The 8,372-nt window shown below is 36.7% G+C and overlaps 1 protein-coding gene across 1 annotated transcript in view; it reads right to left on the bottom strand.

Annotated features, from left to right (window-relative positions):
• The window catches only part of LOC115239095, a 45,871-nt gene that overhangs the window by 10,950 nt on the left and 26,549 nt on the right, over positions 1–8,372 (bottom strand). The gene's annotated exons all lie outside the window — the stretch shown is intronic.

Raw genomic sequence — 8,372 nt, 5'->3', positions numbered from 1 at the left:
TTGATTTGTCTCATTATTCTGTACATAAAAGTGTTACGGTAAGATTATCGAAAACTAAATATTTTACGAGATATTTTATTTTTTATATCAAAATATATCAGATTAAAATATAAAATAACACAAAACGTACTTAATGAAAAAATACTTTATTATAGTATTTTGAAAAGCTCTCGAGATAAGCTACAAGAATATGTAATAAAAGATATAGTATTCCATTAAAAAAATTAAATGTGACCTTCATGTGACCTTCAAATAACTCTTCAAGGTCAAACTAATAGTATTATCTTATGGTTCCCTCGAAACCATACAACTTTTGTCTAAAACATTTTTGTCTTAAACTTATGGATTTTAAGATATTTCAGTGGATACATTAAAATGGCCTACCCTTTATAACAGAGAATATATCATATTATTTATTATTTCAATTGAAATTGTGTGATTTGTTTTAATAAAATTCTCGAGTTATAAGTAATTAAGAATATAAGAATTCGAGAAAAAAAATAAAAGGCAAAAAATCCTTCTTCGTTTAATTTTATAGATTTTATTTTATCAAAATTATAATTTAATACTTAATTTCCAGAATATGACGCTAAAATCACGAATATGTCAGTTAATAAATTTTTACAATATTTTTGTTGAAAAAAGAGCTTAATTAAATTTGTCTCTGAAATTTGATGAAATAAATATATATAAATATATATACATATAAATATATATATATATATATATATACAGGGTATTCCAAAGCACCCAGACAACGCTCGCGAGCGGGTAGAGCATAGTAAACTGAACACAAAAGTCCTTTACCATTTTGTAATTTTGGCAATAATTACTGAAATATTAATTAAAAAGGACTGTACCCCGATTTTCGTTGCCATGAGACACTGCGAAGCTCGTCTAGAGCGTACGTCCCAGTAAAATTATATATAAGAAGGTTAAGTCGTTATATGTAATGTATGTATTTACTTGCGCAACCCATGATGCATTGCAAAAGACCGCGAGAGCCAATAACAATACCCAGGTAGCAAGGTGTCGTCATTATAACGTCATTTTAAGGTCATTTCTCGTCATATGACGTCAGTCGACTAAATAATGACGTAACACAGACGTGATATTTTTGACGACATATTATCGTCACAGAAATAACGTCATTTAATCGTCTTTTTAAGATTATTTACTGATCAATTAACTAATATTGTTAAAATACGTCAATATTAAAATTATCATATTTATATAAGGAAAATAATAAATATTTTATGATACTTATAAAGTTTACATGACTTTTAAAAGTCTGAATAAATGTCCGAAAAAGTTAAAATCATCCGTATATATATAAAATCATATTTATTACATTTGTAATTCCATTAATATATTCCATAATAATTCTATGTTTATTATTCTATTTGATAAAGAGTTAAAAATCCAATGAATTTGTACAATTGAAAGAACGGTTAATTTTGAGAAGTAGCCTAAGTTTACCAATTTTATACGTCATCTTATATTAGAGAAATGTCGTCATTTTATCGTCATAGATATGACGTCAACGGTCTGTGACTTAGGACCGTCATTCTAACGTCACTTTTACGTCGTTTCAAAGGCGAATTTGACGTAACCAGTGACTAAAAAATGACGTTATAATGACGACACCTTGCTACCTGGGTAGTTTACCTTATTTAGCATCTCTTTTCAATAGCGACTATAAGTTATGGGTTGCGAAAGGCTCATGATTTAACCTTCTTTTATATAACCTCACGTCCCACGGTCTAGCCGCGCGAAACGCGCGCTCATTCGCCAATTCTTTTTAATTAATATTTCAATAATTATTGCGAAAATTGCAAAATGGTAAAACACTTTTCTGTTCAGTTTACTGTGCTCTATCCGCTCACGAGCATTGTCTAGAGTGCTTTAGGGCACCTTGTATATACATATATAGGATGTCCGATAATTTTTGACACACCCGAAATGTGAAGCTATATTGGCTCAAACTGAGAAGGAAAGTTCTATACCGTTTTGCAAAATTTGCAATAGTTGTTGAGTTATTAATTAAACCGTCTGAGCGAAGAAGTGCGTAGACCGGATTCGATAGGCATGTAAAATGGCTTATTGTTTATGTCTCTTAGCATTTAATTTAAGTCTCTTAACGTTTAATTTATGACACGATACAGGAAAATTCAGATATTGAACTGATTTTTAGAAAATCAGACAGCTAGATATCCGATCGGACATAAAGTGTCCAAATAAGTGAAAGTCATTCATTATTGTCTACTTAAGATAAAATTAGAAGTTAACTTCCGTATAAATAAAATCTTTAATTTCATGAATTAAATTATTTAGATTTATCTGTATGTATTACACATTAATGTGTTATTATATATTAACACTGCAATTGTTCTTATTTTTGACGTCAAAAAATATCAGAAAATGAGATGTTAATAAACGTCTAAAAGAGGTCACCATGATATCTATCTAGATGCAAAACTATCGACCTATCTTAGACGTGTCGAATAGACGTCGACTATACTATACTATACTATCGACTTCACGTTTCTCTCTGGGTACACATTGCGTTAACATTTACTTAGAGGTTTATTAGATGTCTATTAGATGTCGAGAAGTGATTTGCAGCCCAAAGAGTGTTTCATAAACAATGCACTGCTATTGTGTGAATATTAAGTTTTAATTGTGTCTAAAAAAATTTAATGACGAGATTACATGGCATCTAATTCAGATATTTCTAGATGTTGTTTTAGACTAGATAGTTCCGACATCTAATAGACGTATATCCGATCTCGCGTTTCTCCTTGGGTAGCCACTATTAGTTGAAAATTTGTTAGCATTTAAAAAGTGAGATGAGGTTATGTCATTCTTGGATAATTTCTCTAATGACTGTCTAGTGATTGAGTGAGTCCCGTTTGCGCACATTACCGATCAGACACGACAATATTTCCCGATCGGACACAGTCCTGATCGGACACAATCCTGATCGGACACAGTTCCGATCGGACACAGGCTCGATCGGACACAGACCCAATTGGACACAGTCCCAATTGGATACATGCTCGATCGGACACAGACCCAATCGGACACAGTTCCGATCGGACACATATGGTTGCAATCGGACACCATCCCGATCGGACACAGGCCTGATCGGACACAGACTCGATTGGACACAGACGCTATCGGATACAGTCCCGAACGAACATAAACCGTTGGAAATATTTAGTTTCAGTGGAATACATATTAGGTTAAACTTTGGGTAATTGCGCCCGGTTTTAGCAAAGAAATCGATTTCATTAGTTTAATTAAAAACGGGGTAATTATTTGGAATAAGGCCTTTCGTGAATTTTAACAAATATGATCGGATCTCTCAGTAAAACTCTTTGTTGTAACTCCAACAGTGATAAACAGTCGGGGAAGCCCGTCCCCCATCATCCCCACCCCCAAAAAAACCGAAAACCCCCAAAATTACCAAAACAAAGCGAGGTCCATCCCGCAATTGTTGTGTGGATGGGAAAGTGTATGCGTGGACGCAGTGGGTTCCGCCCCTCTTACGGGGGGGGGGGGGCTTCACTTCCGGAAGATATAACCTAACCCAAACCTATTTCTGATTTAAAATTAAAATTTGGTTTGGGTTAGATTATATCTTCCGGAAGTGAAGCTCCCCCGTAGGGGGAGCGGAACACACTGCGTCCACGTATACACTTTCCCATCCACACAACAATTGTGGGGCGGACCTTGCTTTGCTTTGTAAAGTATGTGCTGACCGAGAGATCCGATCATATTTGTCAAAATTCAGAAAAGGCTTTATTCCAAATAATTATCCTGAAACTAAATATTTTCAACAAGGTTTATGTTCGATCGGGACTGTATCCGATAGCGTCTGTGTCTAACCGAGTCTGTGTCCGATCGAGTCTGTGTCCGATCGGGCCTGTATCCGATCAGGATGGTGTCCAATCGGGATGATGTCCGATTGCAACCATATGTGTCCGATCGGAACTATGTCCGATTGGGTCCGATCGAGCCTGTGCCCGATAAGACATATGTCCGATCGGGTCTGTGTCCGATCGGAAAATATTGTCGTGTCCGATCGGTAATGTGCGCAATCAGGACGATCCCCTAGTGATTATCTAGCCATTAAGCATTATAAATGGCGTTCAAAAATATCTAATGCTCACTCATTCTTGAATGCTGTCATTCTTGAATAGTTTTTTCATGTTTTTTCATGTTAGTTTCATCATTCTATTATATTGAAAATGTGATTTTAAGAATTATTATACTATATGATTCATATTGATCAATTAATAGGATAGCTAACTTTTATGTGTTCGTAGTAACATAACAGCCGAATAAACTTTTAAATGTATTTTTAATTTAAAATTTTAAAGTATTAAATATTATTTAGTAATACGAAAAAATTTTTAACTTCATATTTTATATTATATTATAACATATAAGGAGAATTTAAAACTTTCTTATTACAAACACTCGATAGTGAATAGAGTGAAGGACTGTCAAGAATGGGGTACCAAGTTCGAATCTCTCGGTGGTAAGAAAATTTTAAATGACGAAATTTAATATAATTACATATATTTCTCAGGAATTACCATAATATCTAATAAAAATGCAGCAATTAATAAATCAGTGAAGAAATATTGAAAATTTTTTTTTCATGTATATTTTTACTCTAGCCCAAGCTAGTTTTCCTAAGCTCGCCGCTGACACACTTAGAGCGTACGTCCCACAGTTTGCGAAACGCGCATTCATTTGCCAATCCTTTTAAGGCTACGTTCGGAAATATCACCCGTGTGCTCACAAGTGTCGTTCTATCTTTGTTCAACTTTTAGTAAATAACAAAGATAGAACGACGCTCCTCGTGTGCACACGGGTGATGTTTCCAAACGCAGCCTTAATTAATATTTCAATAATTACTGCGAAAATTGCAAAACAGTAAAAGACTTTTTTGTTCAGTTTACTGTACTCACGAGCGTTGTCTAGGATGCTTTGGGACACCCTATATATATGTATATATACAGGGTGTCTCACAACTTCCGTACAATACTTTAATAGCGTATTTTAGAGATAAAATAGAGTCAAAAATTCAAATACAATAATTTTGAGGCTGCAATAGTTTTTGAATTATAAGCGATCAAAATTTGCCAATGATATCGCGTAGAGGTCGCGCGCTCAGATCCGTAACTACACATACACGCGTACCAATTTGTCATCTGTTATTGATTTTACAAATCAGATAATATTGATTTTTACTGCACAGCTGATTTTATTGTTTCTTATGTGTATGAATATACGGCGTATGTACGGCGGTCAGCTGATATTAACGAACTATAAATGTCGTACGTAAAAAATTTAAATTTTTAAAAATAACAATTTAAATGGTTGATTAATTATTATATTTGGTAAATATGCATAAGAGGTCACACATCACCGATTTAATCGCCATTTAGATATGTTGTAGGGGGGAGTCCCAGTGTGACGCACGTTACGTTACGCATGTGAGTGGGTAATAATCCAACCACAGGTAGCAAGGTGTCGTCATTATAACGTCATTTTAAGGTCATTTATTGTCATATGACGTCAGTCGACTAAATAATGATGTAACACAAACGTGATATTTTTGACGTATTATAATATTACAAAACTATGAAATATTGTTTAATATTAATAATGGAATTTGATATGCATGTTTATTTATATCCAAAATTATTATTTATTTAATATTTCATGAAAAATGTTACTGCGCGCAACATTTCAAAACTTTACTTAAAAAATAGTTCATACTTCAGCCGCTAGTTCGTTTATTTACCGCTATGCGACCTGAAGTCCGCCGCCCGATGAACACCGGTCGGGCAAAATGCGAAGGCGCTGAGCGCCCATTTTTAAATTATAAATAAACGTCCAAACAAACAACCGCGCGCGAAACCGCCGAGAGCCGGTGACGTGCTCGGGTACCGACCGACCGATACCGAATATATCCGAGTCGCGCGCACCGGTTCAAGAACGATAAGTACCGTTAGAACAATTAACGAAATACGCAGACACGCTCGCCAAAAACGGGTATAAATAGAGCGCGTTTTAGCATCTCGATACCAGATCTTCCGAAACCGCCAGAGTCAGTAAGACGCCTGGAAATATTCGAGATCCTACGAACGCTCCTAAGAGAGGAAACGGGGTTGGGAGTACTCAGTCTCCGCCGAGAGTTTGTGGCATCTCTAAGAGCAATCCTTGCAAAATCACGAGTTAGAGGCAAACGGGATCGGGCGTACTCGACCCCGCCGGGAGTTCTCGGCACCTCATGATTTTTCGACCGCCTGCGTACACCGGCATTACTCACGTGGTGGGGAGTTCTCCACCACGGACGGGTGTCCTCGTCAGCCGCTGCATTCCCGATTCCGTACGAATAACACCGCGATCCAAACAATCGATACTGGTCAATTATCCGCAGGCACCGACAGACCAGCGTAAGCGAACCGGACTCGCCATTATTACGGAGCGATAAGTCCCGCGCCGAGGGACGACCCGCATCCCTACCGCAACACCGATCGATGTGCGAAATCAATATCACGCACATACGCGCCCACCGGCGCTACCGAAATTACCGCCCGCACGGCCTACGACCCGATAACTAGCGGCTCCTGCCGAATCCGCGCCGCGCGACTTATTATAGATAATCGATCGCGCGTTTGAGATACCGGAAAGCATTCCGAGTGACCGCGCTGCATTGCATGCACCGCCGTCCGCGCACAAAATACACACACACTGTATACAGCGATACACTTTTATGCGACTACACGTTGACATATCCATCTTTTATACATACACGCGCTCACACACATATCTTTTATACATCCACGCGCTCATACACATATCTTGTATACATCCACGCGCTCACACACATATCTGATACACTCACGCTCACTGTACGACCTACACCTTAAAGTACAATAAATTATATTTTAACAACTACATATTCGCGTTCGTGTCTCGCTACCCTTTCACGAGCCCCGGATCCCGACCGAGCTGTCCTGTCTCCGCCTCGCGAAAGCGGAACGTTACAATATATATGTATGTATGTATATATATAAAATCATATTTATTACATTTGTAATTCCATTAATATATTTTATAATAATTCTATGTTTATTATTCTATTTGATAAAGAGTTAAAAATCCGGTGAATTTGTACTATTGAAAGAACGGTAAATTTTGAGTAGCCAAAGGTTCAGCAATTTTGTACGTAATCTTATATTAGAGAAATGTCGTCATTTTATCGTCATAGATATGACGTCAACAGTCTGTGACTTAGGACCGTCATTCTAACGTCACTTTTACGTCATTTCAAAGGTGAATTTGACGTAACCAGTGACTAAAAAACGACGTTATAATGACGACACTTTGCTATCTGAGTTCTGAGTAATATCCCGCAAGAATCAAGTGGCGGTCGGAGTTGGTTTAAGAGATATAACAAATTAAAGTTTCACAGTTTTAATGCTTTTTCTCGGGTATTATAAAGTAATATTAGGAAAAGTGAAGTTTGTGTACGTTGTATTTGTTGTAGGGTAGACATGAAAAAAGTATTTGTTTACATTTACGGGATAGGTACATGATCATAGATATTTTGTCAATAATCGATTTCACCTATTTCTCGCAGTTCGTTAACAACTTTTAATATGCGATTACATGAATTTCTGAGTCACGTCTTCAATTTTACTTTTAAAACTGAAAATAGGTTTGGGTTAGGTTAGGTTATATCTTCCGGAAGTGGAGCCCCCCCGTAGAGGGGCGGAACCCATTGCATCCACGCATACACTTTCCCATCCACACAACAATTGTGAGGTAGACCTCACTTCGCGTTGTAAAGTATATGCGTGGACCAGTGGGTTCCGCCCCCCTACCGGGGAGCTCCACTTCCGGAAGATATAACCTAACCTAACCCAAACCTATTTTCAGTTTTAAAAGTAAAATTGAAGACGTGACTCAGAAATTCATGTAATCGCATATTAAAAGTTGTTAACGAACTGCGAGAAATAGGTGAAATCGATTATTGACAAAATATCTATGATCATGTACCTATCCCGTAAATGTAAACAAATACTTTTTTCATGTCTACCCTACAACAAATACAACGTACACAAACTTCACTTTTCCTAATATTACTTTATAATACCCGAGAAAAAGCATTAAAACTGTGAAACTTTAATTTGTTATATCTCCTAAACCAACTCCGACCCCCACTTGATTCTTGCGGGGAATTACTCAGAACACTCCCTCCTACAACATATCTAAGTGGCGATTAAATCGGTGAGGTGCAACCTTTTATGCATATTTACCTCATTTTTATATATTAAAAATAATTC

This window comes from Formica exsecta, unplaced genomic scaffold, assembly GCF_003651465.1.
Source record: "Formica exsecta isolate Colony F162 unplaced genomic scaffold, ASM365146v1 scaffold364, whole genome shotgun sequence".
In the NCBI taxonomy this organism is placed as follows: Eukaryota; Metazoa; Arthropoda; class Insecta; order Hymenoptera; family Formicidae; genus Formica; species Formica exsecta.
This window is presented reverse-complemented; position numbering and strand designations above follow the sequence as displayed.